This window comes from Botryllus schlosseri, chromosome 8 (genome assembly GCF_051294905.1).
Source record: "Botryllus schlosseri isolate E-star chromosome 8, Bs_hap1, whole genome shotgun sequence".
Classification (NCBI taxonomy): Eukaryota; Metazoa; Chordata; class Ascidiacea; order Stolidobranchia; family Styelidae; genus Botryllus; species Botryllus schlosseri.
Window position 1 is genome coordinate 17,384,327 of NC_137243.1, and position 15,582 is coordinate 17,399,908.

Consider the following 15,582-nt stretch of genomic DNA (forward strand, 5'->3'; position numbering starts at 1 on the left):
TTTCGGTTATTTATAACCGTATATGTACTCGTAACGTTTGTTTTGTACCGTTACTACCGTATCTAGCCCGTCTACTAGTTGTTTGTTTTTGTTATTATTACGTCATACAGACAAAATAGTTCTTACATTTCGAATTTGATTCACCCCATCACTAACGTTCGCTACTGATGAGAGTTAGTCGAAAAGCTTTTAGCGAATAAATTAACAATATGAAGTTATTGTTTCGCGTTACTTTAAATTCTGTGCCCGCCAAAAATGTTTTACACTTTCTCGTAGCGTACACAACAGCAAAAAGTTCCAATTCGATTGCTGCATAACGCGTCTCGGCGTCCTGCAATGACAGTGATCCTGTCTGGATTACCTTCCACGTGCCATCTTTCTGCTTCTGTTTTGAATGGAAGCCAATTCCATTTTTCAAGCTCGCATCCGTATATAGATGTAGAGGAGAACCGGGCGTGCAGTACGCAACTACCTGTTCGCTTACCAGCATGTCTTTGGCTTTCTGAAATGCAGCTTTGTGCAAATCATTCATTTCAAACTTATCACTCTTTTTGAGCAACGGTCGCAGCGGTTCCATCGCTGTCGCCAAGTCTCGGTTGAACGGCGCTAATTGGTTGGCCATACCTAGAAATGATTTTAGGTCAGTTAATGATTCGGGTGTCTTAAATTCGCGAATGGCCTTCAAGATCTTGTCTTGAATTCTGTTGCCATCCCCATTCAATACTACCCCTGCAATGTTAATTTCACTTTGCGCAAGTTTGCACTTCTCTTTATTCAAACGAATCTCTGCAGGAAAGCGCGCACTAACGAAACATGCGATGTGAGATCGTCTCCCGAATATATGAGATTATCATCAACAACAACCTTAACGTGATTACGCAAGCCATTCAATTCCTCTGTCATCCTTCGATTGAAGTGCTCACTAATCGAGTTGATTCCATACGGAGCTCTATCGTAGGGGAAGCGCCCAAATGGTGTAATGAAACTCTTCAGATTCTTACTTGATTCATCCAGTTGTATCTGGTGGTATCCCTTCCATGCGTCAAGTACACTGAAGATCTTTCCTGATATCTGCTGAACGATTTCCAAAGCACTTGGAAATGAGTAAATCTCTCTGTGGCAAAATTTGTTCAGGTGGCGAAAATCAACACATAGTCTCACCTTTCCACTGAACTTTCCATTGGCGTCCTTCTTCGGCTCCACTACGATCGGGTTGACCCACTCGGTCGGTGCTGTAACTGCTGATATTGCACACGTTCTTCCAGCACCAAATCCAATTCATTTCGCAAAGGACCTTTGAATGCTAGCGGAACATTCCTCGCTGTCCTTACGCAACATGGTACAGCGTCGTTAGTCGGGCTAATTTTAAATTTCTCACCTTTCAAAGGTTGCTTTGAATCGAACACATCTTGGAATTCGTGCAATAGCTTCATCCTCCCAACTTCTATCGTTGGTAGCGGATTCGTTTGTGGGGTCATGTCGTAGCTTCGGATTATTTCGATTGACTTCATCGGAGAACTTTACAAGACCAAGGTTTTCAGACGCATCAAGCGATAACAATGGCATCTTAATTCCTGTCTCGATGCAATGGTAACGCGTGCGTAGAAATGACCGAGTGGCTCCATGGGTGTTTCTGACGCTGTTCTGGTTTTGCACAATCATCGGTCGGATTGAGTAGGGCGGATTGTTTCACTCACACTTTCATATCTTCAACCCCGACTGCGATCCAGTCGGCACCAGTATCAATCGTAAATGTCATCACGATCTTCAAACGTCCAGTGTCTTCTGTGGCTTGAATCGTCTACGTTCTGGTACCTGCTTTCTTTGCAACTGTACCAGACGAGCACGTGGATTTACCACCTTTTCGCTTCCTTTTGACACAAAGTTCAGCGAAATGACCCATTCGTTCGCAAAAATAACATTCCACGTTCTCTACGGGACATGTTTCTTGCTTGCTGTGCTTTCTTCCACATGATTGGTATGGTTTGCTCTTATTTACCTTGTACGTCGACTGCAGTGTCTTATTTTGTGGAGCAGCGATCTTGCTAATGCCGGGCTGAGTCGAAATTCCAGCGAAAGCATCTTTGGTTTTCTGAACTGATTCGAATGCTTCGAAAATTCGCCTCGCGCGATCTAATGTCTGCTTCGTTTCTTCATACAGTTCCTTCTTCGCTTCTTGATTGTTTGTGTGGAACACCAATTTTCAGAGTAACCACATGTCGAGAACTTCTGCTTGTCTGCGTTGCAGATCCCATCGTCAAATTTGCATGGTGAGATCAAGCTTAGAATTTCCACATAGTATTGTTGGAACGATTGTCCAGTTTGTTGCTTGCATTCCTAAAACTTATGTCGTCTGATCCAAACGTTCTCCGCGGCATCGGCGATACTATTAACAGCTTTCAATATCTCGTCAAGAGTTTCCTGATTGTCGATCGGAAGTTGCAATCGCAACGCTTCTATCTTCAAGAACGTGTCTTCGGTGACACAAGCTTCAAAAGCAGCCCATTTAGCGACCCAATCTACGCCTACAGCTGTCACTCCAGATTCTCTTACAAAATTCTGGAACTGCCGTTTCCATGTTAAGAAGTGTGAATAGAAAGATCGAAATCTTGCTTCACAAGAACTTTCTTCAGCGACCAATCTATCTTCGGCGGCATCGTATGTTCATTCTATGCTCGCAGCGCAATGTAAAATATCTGTCTTCAGTCGAAACCCTAACATGCAGACAAGTGATTGTGAGCGAAAGTCCTTTATTTACTCGGAACTTGAATACGAACGTGGACACAAGGCACCAATTATTAGGACCACGTATATCACACGAAGAGACGCTTAGGAGTACAGAACTTCATAACACATTTGAATAAAATATTGAATAAAATATTCATATTTATTCCCGAAGCTTTTCGGCTGACGCTCGTCAGGTATATCACACGAACGTCAAATCTTGTGTCATCCTGCCTAATTTAAAATTATGGCTTGATTTGAACATTTGTTCTGGCAATGTGTGGGCTATTGTCAGACAGCGATGTGATTGGAACATCAGATCCGGTTTATTTCTGACCAATACAGGAATGTGATGTGATTTGAAGATCACGTCTGGATGCGGGTTGTGATATGTGGATATTGTAGGACTATGATTTGATTTGAACATATCATCGTCTGGCAAATATTTGGGCAATTGTCGAACTGTGGTGTGATTCTAACATCTTAACGTGTGATGTGGGGGTGATGTAGGGTTCTTGTTGGACGCAATATGTCTGGTCTGGCAATATGTGGGCTATTGCTGGACTGTGATATGATTTGAACATCAGATCTTGCTTATTTCTGGCTAATTTGGGACTGGGACATGATTTGAAATTCATTTCGACAATATGTGGGCTATATGTTGGATTGTGACGTAGTTCGTACATCAGGTCTTGTGTTTTTCTGGCTAATTCAGGACTGGGATTTTGTGTGAATGTCATGTCTGGCAATGTGTGGTCTATTGTCGGACAGCGATGTGATTTGAACAATCTAGTCTTGCAATAATTTGGGCACTTGTCCAACTGGAGTGTGATTCGAACTTCGGGTCAGGTGATGTGGGTATGATGTCGGGTTGTGTGGGACGCTGATGTGATTTGAACGTCAGACCTGGTTATGCGGCTATGTGTTGGGTTATTGTCAGACTGTGATGTGCTTTTATTCGAACATCAGGTCGCGTTTGTTTCTATCTGATGTAGGATGGTGATATGTTTTGAATGTCTGATCTGGCAATATTATGTGCTATTTTCTTCTTGCGATGTGATTCGAACATCAGGTCGGGTGATTCGAACATCAGGTCGGGTGTATCTCTATCTAATTGAGCACTGTGATGTGATTTGAACAACTTCTCTGGCAATATGTGGGCTATTGCTGGACTGTGATGTGATTTGAACATCTGGTTGGGGTTTCTTTCGGACCAATTTAGGAATGTAATGTGATTTGAACATCGGGTCTAACAATATGTGGGCGATTGTTGGACTATGACGTAATTCGTTCATCAGGTCAGGCAATATCTGGGCTATTGTCTAACTGGAGTGTGATTCGAACATCCAATCTTGTGAATTTCTGACTGATTTAGGACTGGAACAGCGTTTGAACATCAGTTCTGGCAATGTGTTGGCTATTGTCGGACAGCGATGTGATTGGAACATCAGGGTCATTTTATTTCAGGCAAATTTTAGACTGTGATGTGAGTTGAACATCAGGTCTGGCAATATGTGGGCTATTGTTGGATTGTGACATAATTCTTACATCAGGTCTGGTATATTTCTGTCCAATTCAGGAATGTGATATAATTTGGAATGTCTGGTCCGGCAATATGTAGGCCATTGTCGGCCTGAGATGTGATTCGAACATCAGGTCGGGTGTGCTTCTGTCTAATTGAGGACTGTGATATGATTTCAATATCTTTTCTGGAACTGTGTGGGCTGTTGTCAGACCAGGATGTAATTGGTAGGCCTACGTCAGGTCAGGTTCATTTCTGGCCAATTTAGGACTCGGATATGATTTGAACATTAGTTTTTCCAATGTGTGGGCTACTGCTGGACTGTTACGTGATTTGAACGTCAGATCTTGCGTATTTCGGGCTAATTTTCAGACAAGTACATGATTTGAACATCATTTCTGACAATGTGTGGGCTATTGTTAGACTCTGATGTGATCTGAACATCTGGCTGGGGTTTATTTCTGACCAATTTAAGACTGACGTGATTTGACTGTAATGTGATTTGAACATCAGGTCTGGCGATGTGTGGGCTATTGTCGAACTCTGATGTTATTTGAATATCAGGTTGGGGTTTATTTCGAACCAATTCAGGAATGTGATCTGATTTGAACATCAGGTCTTGCTAATTTGGGACTGGAACGGTGCCACTTCTGGCAATGTGTCGGCTATTGTCGATTTGATTGGAACATCAGGTCAGGTTTATTTCAGGCCAATTTAATGACTGCGATGTGATTTGAACATCAGATCTGGCAATATGTGGGCTATTGTTGGATTGTGACGTATTTCGTACATCAGGTCTTGCACTTGCACACTGGCTAATTTATGACTGGGATATTGCGTAAACATCTGGTCTGGCAATATGTGGGCTATTGTCGGACAGCGATATGATTGGAACTTCAGGTCTGGTTTATTACTGGCCAATTTAGGACTGTGATGTGATTTAAACATCAGGTCTTGCACTTTTCTGGCTAATTTAGGACTGTGATATTATGTAAACATCTGGTCTGGCAATATGTGGGCTATTGTCGGACTGCGATGTCATTAGAGCTTCAGGTCTGGTATATTTCTGTCCAATTCTTGAAGGTGATGTAATTTGAACGTCAGGTCCGGCAATATATATGTAGGCTATTGTTGGACTGTGATGTGATTCGAATGTCAAGTCTTGTGTATTTCTGCCTAATTAAAAACGATGGCTTGATTTGAGGATTTGTTCTGGCAGTGTGTGGGCTATTGCCGGACAGCGATATGATTGGAACTTCAGGTCTGATTTATGTTTGGCCAATTTAGGACTGTGATGTGATTTAAACATCAGGTCTGGCAATATTGGGCTACTGTCGGACTGTGGTGTAAATCGAACAACAGGTCAGGAGATGTGGGGTTGTGATATGTGGCTACTGCAGGACTATATGATTTGAACATCTAGTCTGGTGATAATATGGGCAATTGTCCAACCGTGGTGTGATTTGAACATCTGGTCGGGTGATGTGGGTGTGATGTCGGGTTTTTGTTGGATGCTGATTTGGTTTGAACGTCAGACCTGGCTATGCATTGGGTTATTGTAAGACTGCGATGCGATGTGATTCGAACATCAGATCCGGTGTGTTTCAATCTAATGTAGGACGGTGATATGTTTTGAACATCTGATCTGGCAATATCATGTGCTATGGTCGGCCTGCGATGTGATTTGAACATCAGGTCGGGTGTATTTCTATCTAATTTAGGACTGTGATATGATTTCAAGGTATCTTATCTGGCAGTATGTGAGCTTTGTTCGACTATTATGTAATTAGTACGTCAGGTCAGGTTCATTTCTGGCCAATTTGAGACTCTGATGTGCTATGAACATCAGGTTTAGCAATATTATGTGCTATGGTCGGCCTGCGATGTGATTTTAACGTCAGATCTTGATCATTCCTGGCTAATTCAGGACTGGGACGTGCTTTGAACATCATTTCTGACAATGTGTGGGCTATTGTTGGACTGTGATATGATCTGAACATAAGGTTGGTTTATTTCTGACCAATTTAAGACTGTGATGTAGTTTGAACATCGGGTCTGGCAATGTGTGGGCTATTGTTGGACTCTGATGTGATCTGAATAACAGGTTGAGGTTTATATCCGGCCAATTTAAGATTGATGTGATTTGAACATCAGATCCGGCAATTTTTGCAATTGTCCAACTGTGGTGTGATTCGAATATCCGGTCTGGCAATGTGTGGGCTATTGTTGGACTGTGATGTGATTTGAACGTCAGGTTGGGGTTTATTTTGGACCGATTTAGGAATGTGCTGTGATTTGAACATCAGGTGTGGCAATATGTGGGCCATAAAGTCTGACCTGCGATGTGATGCGACTTTGTCCAACTGGGCAGTTAGCACTCTCTGACACCCTCAGCTGGGCAGTCAGCTCTCTCTGATGTTGCTAGTTTCACCATAAATGTTCATCATCATCAAGTAAAGTTTTTGGCTGTAGCGGTCGATGTAACGACTTGTTGCAAGACACGCTGGTTTAGTGCTCGACCTGAGTCGATGCTACAGTTCACACACGCAGATCCAAGGAGCTTTCATTAATAACACAGAACAGCCAAATAGTAGTCCGAAACTTGTAGATTTTCCAAGATCAAATCGGGAGACGCATCAACATCAGGTCGGTGATTTGTGAGGTATTGTTTGACTGCGACCTGATTCGGCACTATATGAGGCTATTGTCGGGCTGTGATGTGATTCGAACATCAGGTCGGGTGTATTTTTATCTGAGGAGTGTGATATGATTTGAATATGTGGGGCTGTTTTCAGACCGTGATGTGATTCGAACGTCAGTTCTGGTCATGCCTGGGGTCATATGTGGGACTATGATGTGATGCGGAACATCATAGATATTGCGTATTGCTATCTAATTTAGGACTTCGTGGCAATATGTGGGGATATTGTTGAACTGCGATGTGATTATGACGCACATCAGTAGTTCTATCTAATTGGGAACTGTGATATGATTTAGGCATCTGGTCTGGCAATATTTTAAGCTATTGTCGGACTGCGATGGGAATCGAACTTTGGGTCGGGTGATGTGTTGGGTGGTGATATGTACGGGTTATTGTTGGGTGATGTGATGGGAACATCACATGTTGCCCATTTCTATCTGATTTAGGACTGTGATATGATTTAAACATCTGGTTTGCCGATATGTTGGGCTATTATCGGACTGCGATGTGTTTCTAACATGTGGTTGAGTCAGTACAATGTACATTAGGGCTGTTCAAAAGTTGTACTTGTACATAGTATGTATTGTACCTACTGATGTTGTGATGTCTGAAATTTAATCTAATGAAACAATCAATTCATGTGACTCTTACATTATGTACAATGATATCAATCCTGGGCATTTTGAACTGCTTGAAAGATTAGTCTGCTGGGCTACATCCTCAATCCAATACAATATGTTGCAGTGTTGCCACCTACCTCCGCAGGCTGTGGAAGGCAGGAACTATATAATTGATGATAAATTGCAATAATGGCTATTTTAATGTTACAATAATACGACGTGCCAAAGTACCTTAAATCTATACATCAAATGCAATTCAGTCCGAGTTAGTGGAAACCCTTTTCAGCGGACAACGGCATACGGTTTCCAGTAGGGCTCGGCAAAATGATTCGAGTACTCGAATCTGAATCGAGTATTATCTTTAATGATTCGAGTCGAGTAGTAAAGATGATTTTTCGAGTACTGAAATTATGCGCTCCTTGCAACTTTAGCAATAACTAAATACACTTCGAGCGGGAGGGGGACGATCCGTGAAAGTCACAAGTACACATACGAATAGATAAACCCGTACCGCACATTCATGCTAATGGGCAACTGAATTCTGCCGCTCCTCCCGAGCCCATTTGGATTGTGAGTATCTAGCGGTACTGACAAAAAATGAGTGAGTCAAATTCAGAAACTGTATTATCTGGAGCTCGACATATTACTATCAGCTGGTCAAAAACATCAAGTCGGTATCACAGCTTTGAAGGAAATAATATAGGAATCGGCCTAATTTAGGACTGTGATACATCAGGTCTGGCAATATGTGGGATTATTGCCGGACTGTGATGTGATTAGAACATGAGATCTGTCGTATTTTTAGCTAATTTCAGATTGTGATATCATTCGTACATCAGGTCTTGCAATTATGGTGCATACTTCAGTTCTTGCTTGAAGTTTACTCTACTTTGAGGCTTTGTATAAGTCTCGTGTCTCACAAACACAATTTCTAAGCTCAGTTTGGCCCGTTTGTTTTTTAAATATCTTCACTGTTTATGTCGAAACCCTAATCCATGAAGGGAAATATCGTACTTTGTCTGCTTCAGTCAGCTCATGCCATGTAACACGTGCCACTACAATCCAAAACACTACTTCATTCACCCAGCTGTCGCTTTATACTTTATAGGGGATGTATATTCAAATTCTGACAGACATGATGATATGAATAGTTTTTGATATCGCCTTAATGCCTTTAATCTATTGCACGAGCTCATCACAACAAGTTGCAGGTTCACCAGACCAAAACTGGTTGAAGAGCAGTGGGCTGACAATAGGGTAATAGATTTACAAGTTTACGTACTATTGGTTCCAGGTCTATGACTAGGGCTGGGCACCATGATTCGAGTACTCTGTTTCGAATCCAGCACCAATTCTAATGATCTTAGTCGAGTAGTGAGATACTATTATTTCCTACAGAAATTATATGAATTTTGCCACTGAGATTTGTAGAATCAACGATAACTATAATTCCTTACTATTTTCCATCGCGAAATCCTGAGAATTTGATTGGTCCTATTGACATGTCATATCTACGAATTCGTGATCGAGTCACAGCACAAAGTGCGATGAAATAGGTATGGTCAAATCAATATCAAATTGCCTTTAATGCGATTATATTCTTAGTGATCGCATTAACGGTACGGTACCTAAATTTTGTACTTCTGATTCGAATCACTCGACGTACTCGATATTGCCCAGCCCCATCGACAACCCCAAGCTAGATACTGTAAGGTAAAGTGTCCCATTGTGTAGGCCGTGAGCTCAAGCCCCGTCAGCATAAGACCACGGTTACAAATGTGAAACTAGTATAACTGGTCTTGCCGACTCGATGACCTCAACTGGAGGTTCTATCGTATCGTATCGTTCCATCACCAAAGCACCTCGATCTTGCTAACGAAATTAAATCTGATGTCTCCTCCACTCTCTCCTGGATACGATCAGAAATAGGCAGCCGACGTGAATGCATTCAAAGGTTATCTTGCCATACTTTAGCGTGTTGCTGAAATTTTGCCGAGAGGCTCGTTTTCTTGCTGCATCAAAATTACTGAAATCTCCCTCATACAGCTGGACGTAATAAGTTCTTTGTATTTGAGCATAGCAATTTCAATTTTTGTACAATGCGAATGTAGGTATCGGAATCCATTCTCCAGTTACCAGCGATGAGCGGGTTTATTATTTTAAAATCTAAATTTTGCACTGGGATGGGGATTCGAATTCAACTCGAAATCCAGCATTAATTTAGTAGTGTTCATGCCCAGGTTCAAATCTGGTAACTCAATAAATCAGTCATTCCAAATCAACGCGCCACACAGTTCCAGACGTAAAGCCACTGCCAGCCTGAGACATTATTCGCCAGTGCCTTTGATTATATTATTTGCTCAATTGTTGCTTGTGCTGACTATCATCAAATCCATTTACCCGTAATTTCCATAATGTCGGACAGTGTTTCTTTGTATGTTTTAGCTTTGCTAACCGTCATTGCTACTCACCGCCATCACCACCATAATGTTCAGCTAGCTGACCCAGAAAATGGCTGAAAATATGGTATTTTACCCGTATTGTGCAGCATCAATTTGATATATAAATCTTCGGACTGGAGATTCAAATTCAAATCGAAGTCCAGCATTAATTTAGTATTGCATCCATACCCAGGTCTAAATCTTGTAATGGCTAATATACTTCATCGATTCGGTCGGATGAGAAATTTCATGTTCAACACCAAATCTGTCTTGAAATTAAATTCAACTCCATATCCGGCAAAAATCCCTAAATCCGTTATTCCAAGTCAACGCTCATCTCCATGGCACACAGTTGAAGACGAGTAGCTACTGTCAGCCTGACACATTATTCGCTCAATGCCACTGTTTGTATTTTTCGCTCAATTTTTGCCTGTACTGACTATACCAATTCCATTTTACCCGTAATTTACATAATGTCAGACAGTGTATTCTGCATTTTGATGAATCTATTTTCGCTTTGGTAACCATCATTGCTACTCACCGCCATCATCATCATCATTTTCCTCTAGCTGCCCCAGAAAATAGCTGACGTACGGAAACCATTGTCAATTCCATCAACAAATTTTGTTCCTAACTTAAGATTCAAATTCAAATCAAAATCTAGCATTAATTTAGTATAGTGTCGATACACACTACCCAGGTCATCTAGCATTAATTTAGTATAGTGTCGATACCCACTACCCTGGTCTGAATCTGGTAATGGCTGAAATTCGATCGAAAGGCTCGATAGGAATTTCATGTTCAACACCAAATCTGTCTTCAAATTAATCTCAACTCCATATCACTCAAAATTCATTAAATTAGTTACGGTATGCCATTAAATTAGGTACGGTATTCCAAATCAATGCTCATCCCCACAAAACACAGTTCCAGACGAATAGCCACTGTCAGCCTGGCACATTATTCGCCCAATGCCACTGTTTCTATTTTTTGCTTAGTTTTTGCCTGTACCGACTATCATTTAAGTCCATTTTACCCGTGATTGACATAATGTCAGACAGTGACAGTGATAACGTCACCATCACCATCATTTTCGTCTATAGCTGCCCCAGAAAAAAAATCGAAATACGGTATTTTACATATATTGTGCATGCTATCGGGGATTTTCATTTGGGGAGTCGCATCCTTTTGTGTTTTGGCATCAATTCCATGAACAAGTTTTGTTACAGAATTGAAATTCAATTTGAATCGAAAGCTAGCAATAATTAGGTAATGCGTCCATACCCAGGTCCAAATCTGGTAATGACTGATATTCGATCGAAATTTCGGATGAGAAATTTCATGTTCAATACAAATCTGTCTTCAAATTAATCTTAAATCCATATCCGGAAAAAATCATTGAATCCGTTATTCAGACAGAATCAATGCTCATCTCCACGGCACAATTTCAGACGAATAGCCCCTGCCAGCCTGACACCATATTCGCCAGTGCCTTTGATTGTATTTTTCGCTTAGTTTTTGCTTGTGCTGACTATCATAATTACATTTTACTCGTAATTTACATAGTGTCAGACAGTGTTGTTTGTATTTTGATGAATCAATTTCAGCTTTTGCTAACCATCATTGCTAATCGCCTCAAACCATCATTTTCATCTAGCTGCCCCAGAAAATAGATGAAAATACGGCATTTTACCCGTATTGTGCATACTGTAGGACGGTTTTTCATTTCGTGATTCGCAATTTTTTGTGTTTGAGAATCAATTTTAGCTTTTGGAAACCATCATCAATTCCATCAACAAATTTTGTGCCGAGATTCAAATTCGATTCAAAATCTAGCAATTTAGTACAGTATTGTGTCCCCATACCCAGGTCCAAATCTGATAATGGCTGATATCAGATCGAAAGTTCGAAGTTTCATGTTCAATACCAAATCTATCTTCAAATTAATCTTAACTCTATTTCCGGCAAGAATCATTAAATTCGTTATTCCAAATCAATTCTCATCTCCACGGCACACAGTTCCGGACGGATAGCCACTGCCAGCCCGACACATTTTTTGCCCGATGCCACTGATTATATAGTTTTGCCTGTACTGACTATCATCATTTCCATTTCACCCATCATTTACATAATGCCGGACAGTGTTTTCTGTATTTTCATGAATCCATTTTAGCTTTTGCTAGCCATTATTGCTATTCACCGCCATTACCATCATTTTCTTCTAGCTGCCTCAGAAAATAGATGAAAATGCGGTACTACCCGTAATGTGCATACTTTCGGACGGTTTTTTATTTCGTGATTCGCAATTTTTTGTGTTCAGGAATCAATTTTTACTTTGAAACCATCAATTTCATCTACCTATCGTAGAAAATACTCAAATATTGTATTTTACATGTGTATTGCATAATAACTGATGGTCTTTCATTTCATTGTCTCCTGTTTTTAGGTGTTGTTGATAATTATTGTCTTTGCTAACCATCATCAATTTCGTGTAGCTGTGGTTACTTTTCGAAAGTACTTCAAGTAGTTTTCGCCCGCTTCCACTTCTCAAGTGGTCTTAATTTTATATTTCTACCTGTTTGAGTTGAAATATTCCTAGTTACTGCTACTGCTGCGATAGTACCGACTGTGACTACTTTGACCACTTCTGAATGCGTTGAAAATACTGAAAGGAATTCATTTGTGTCAATTCATTTGTTTAAATTCATTTCATCTGTATTTCGGCATAATTTTGGACTGCGTTTCGTTTCTTAATTCCCCGGTTTTTTACTGTGTCAGGCTCTTTTTAAAAGTCAAGTCCAATACAAGCGTAATGCGTTTTACACGTATTGTACTAAGTTTCGTGCCCTGTTTCACTTTGTATTTCCTTGCAAATTTTCATGCCCTATAAAAATAAATTAGTTGCCGAACATTTCATGCCCTATAAAAATAAATTAGTTGCAGAACAAATGCAAAACACGTGTCGTTGTGATACCGGTGATCCATTGTGTGATGTTCAGAGGCGGTCAAAGTGGTCATCGTCGGTACTATAGCAGTAAGTAAAAAGACAATATACTGTTTTGCCCAAAACACTGAAAGCTGAAGTAGAAAAAGGATTGTAATCACTCGAGTAAGTAGTTCAAGCATGCAAAATCTACTTCAGCATGACGATAGTAGAAAAGTGATGCATACGGCAGAAGTGATTTGTAAAGAGTTCTAGACCTAGATTTGCCTAGAAACCTGAAGTGTTAAATTGAAGTGGGAACTGACTTGAGTACATATTTTTAGTAAAGTACAAACACGAAAATCATATTAGGGCTGCCATATTTTGGAATTGAAAAAGGACACTCTTACCATGTCCGAAAAGTTGGTTGATCAGAACTGAACGAAAAGTTGGTTGATCAGAACTGAAAACTGCCGGTTTTGCTAATTTTTGCTGTAAAATTTGGTGTGTTGACTATGACTAAAAAAGGTCATCACTTTCGATCGGACTAAAAAAGGTCATCATTTTCGATCGAACCCCGTATATCCCGCTCGAACGTCCGTCTTTGCTGTTTAGCGTCGTTTATGCCTGTTTTCACTCGAATCTGTCTATTATCCTAGTTGTAAAGGGCATTTAGACGTCCTGAAATAGGGGGATTCCTCCTAAAAGAGGACGTCTGATGGAGGACGTCGGGCAACAGAAGCAAATGACAGTACTCGCAGGTTTGTGTTGAACTACAGATAACTAACAACCTACGGATGGATACGGGACATAGCGTAGTGGTGACGATAAGCGCCTAAAAATCTGTCGGACCCGATTCGATTTCCGTCGGAAGCTTATCTGGGCTTCTCTTCCCCCGCCGTTTCCGTTCTTACGGCGACAAAATAGCCAAGAAAAAGACCCGACGAAAGAAAGCACTCGCAAGCAGACTTGAACAACGTCGTCTAATTTCACTAAAATAGAGCGAAATGCCAGTAATCTAATTTGTGAAATGTTTCTATGCTCTAATTCTAATCTAATTTGTAAATTGCTCCTATGCTGTAACTCTAATTCTACTCTGATTTGTTGTTTTCCTTAAATCCCTTGTCCGCGCCATTTTGCAGCTAGTTAACAAGAATATCCGTCTCATACAGGAAAATCCAGTGCCAAGCAGCCAACGGATTATTTACATACACCGTATAGTCATATTAGTTATTGTGACGAATAATAGCCATGCTGGCATGGTAGCGTGTAGTCTGCGAACAACATTCTAGTTTAGATCACAAACAGAACAGCAGCGAAGGAAAAGAGAACACAGGCTTGTTCACGTTCATGCTCTTAACTACATCACGAAAAAAGAGGATGATTGCTTTGGATCTAACCAATGAAGATATATTAGACTAGGGTTGCCATACGTCCGGAATTTCCAAAATATGCCAAATGTCCGGATTCTGAAAACTTGATGTAGGCTCATAATTTTTTCGTAAATCAGCATAAAATCGATATTTTTAGGGATATTTAAGCTGATGCATGATATTTTTCTTCGCGCTGCGCGCGATTTACTATCACATTTATTGATTTTATTACGGAGACTACCACCATCGCAAAAACTGCAATTAAATATAAATATAAACAACTTTCATTTACTGGAATAAGCCTAATTGTAATCGCAATTATATGAGAACGGTATATTCCTAGAGACGGTTAAAACCGTTAAAATGCTTTATTCAAAGATAGTGGTCCCAAAGGGGGGGGGGGGGGAGGAATCGTCTGCCTTTACTCTGGGGTTTTAGAATATGTTTATTCAAAGATAGTGGTCCCGAAGGGGGGGGGGACCATTGCCTGGAAATATACTTTTATTGCGGAATCAGTGCGACACTAGCTTCCGATTAGGACCATACATATCAAATTTCGACGCTTTGATCGCCAGCTACGGGACTATCAATTCTGCTGCTTTTAGCCGGCTCAGCAGTTCGCTTCTTGGCGTATTCAATCGTGAGTCACGTGTTGAGAATCCATCCGTTGGTTAGTAAGCTAATAATTGTATACAATGGCAGCCGAGGCCAGCATAGCGGTAAAAATAAAAAAAACTTCGCCCGTAAGGGCGCAGTCAAGGGCTTCCGCAAATGGATCCATCAAATTCCTTGCCGACATTTAAAGAGAATGCAATATAAGTCAACTATTTTATGTTGTGCTTGTCAGGTCTCAATAGCAATTTAATGTAATTGAAATTGTAATTGAGCAAAATTTTTGTCAAATTACAATTACACAAAATATAAATGCTTCAATTACAATTACATTACAATTACATTGAAAAATGTAATTATTACATTCAATTACAATTACAAATTACAATTGATCCAACTCTGCTCACCACACAATTAGCTACCTGTAGAGCTGGGGACACGTAATTCATAATTATAATCGCTGGTATCTTGTCATAAATACTTTAGTGTATGTTGTTAATTCGTGACCTTCGGTTTGTTATATAACCAAAAGATATTGTAGTGGCTCAAACGCAGCAGAATAAACGAAAAACTTTCGTGAGACGCACGAACTAATTGTCATGTAAATTACTAGGGTCAGTGGCCAGGCCACATTAACTACATTAGGACTTGAAAACTATTTCATCA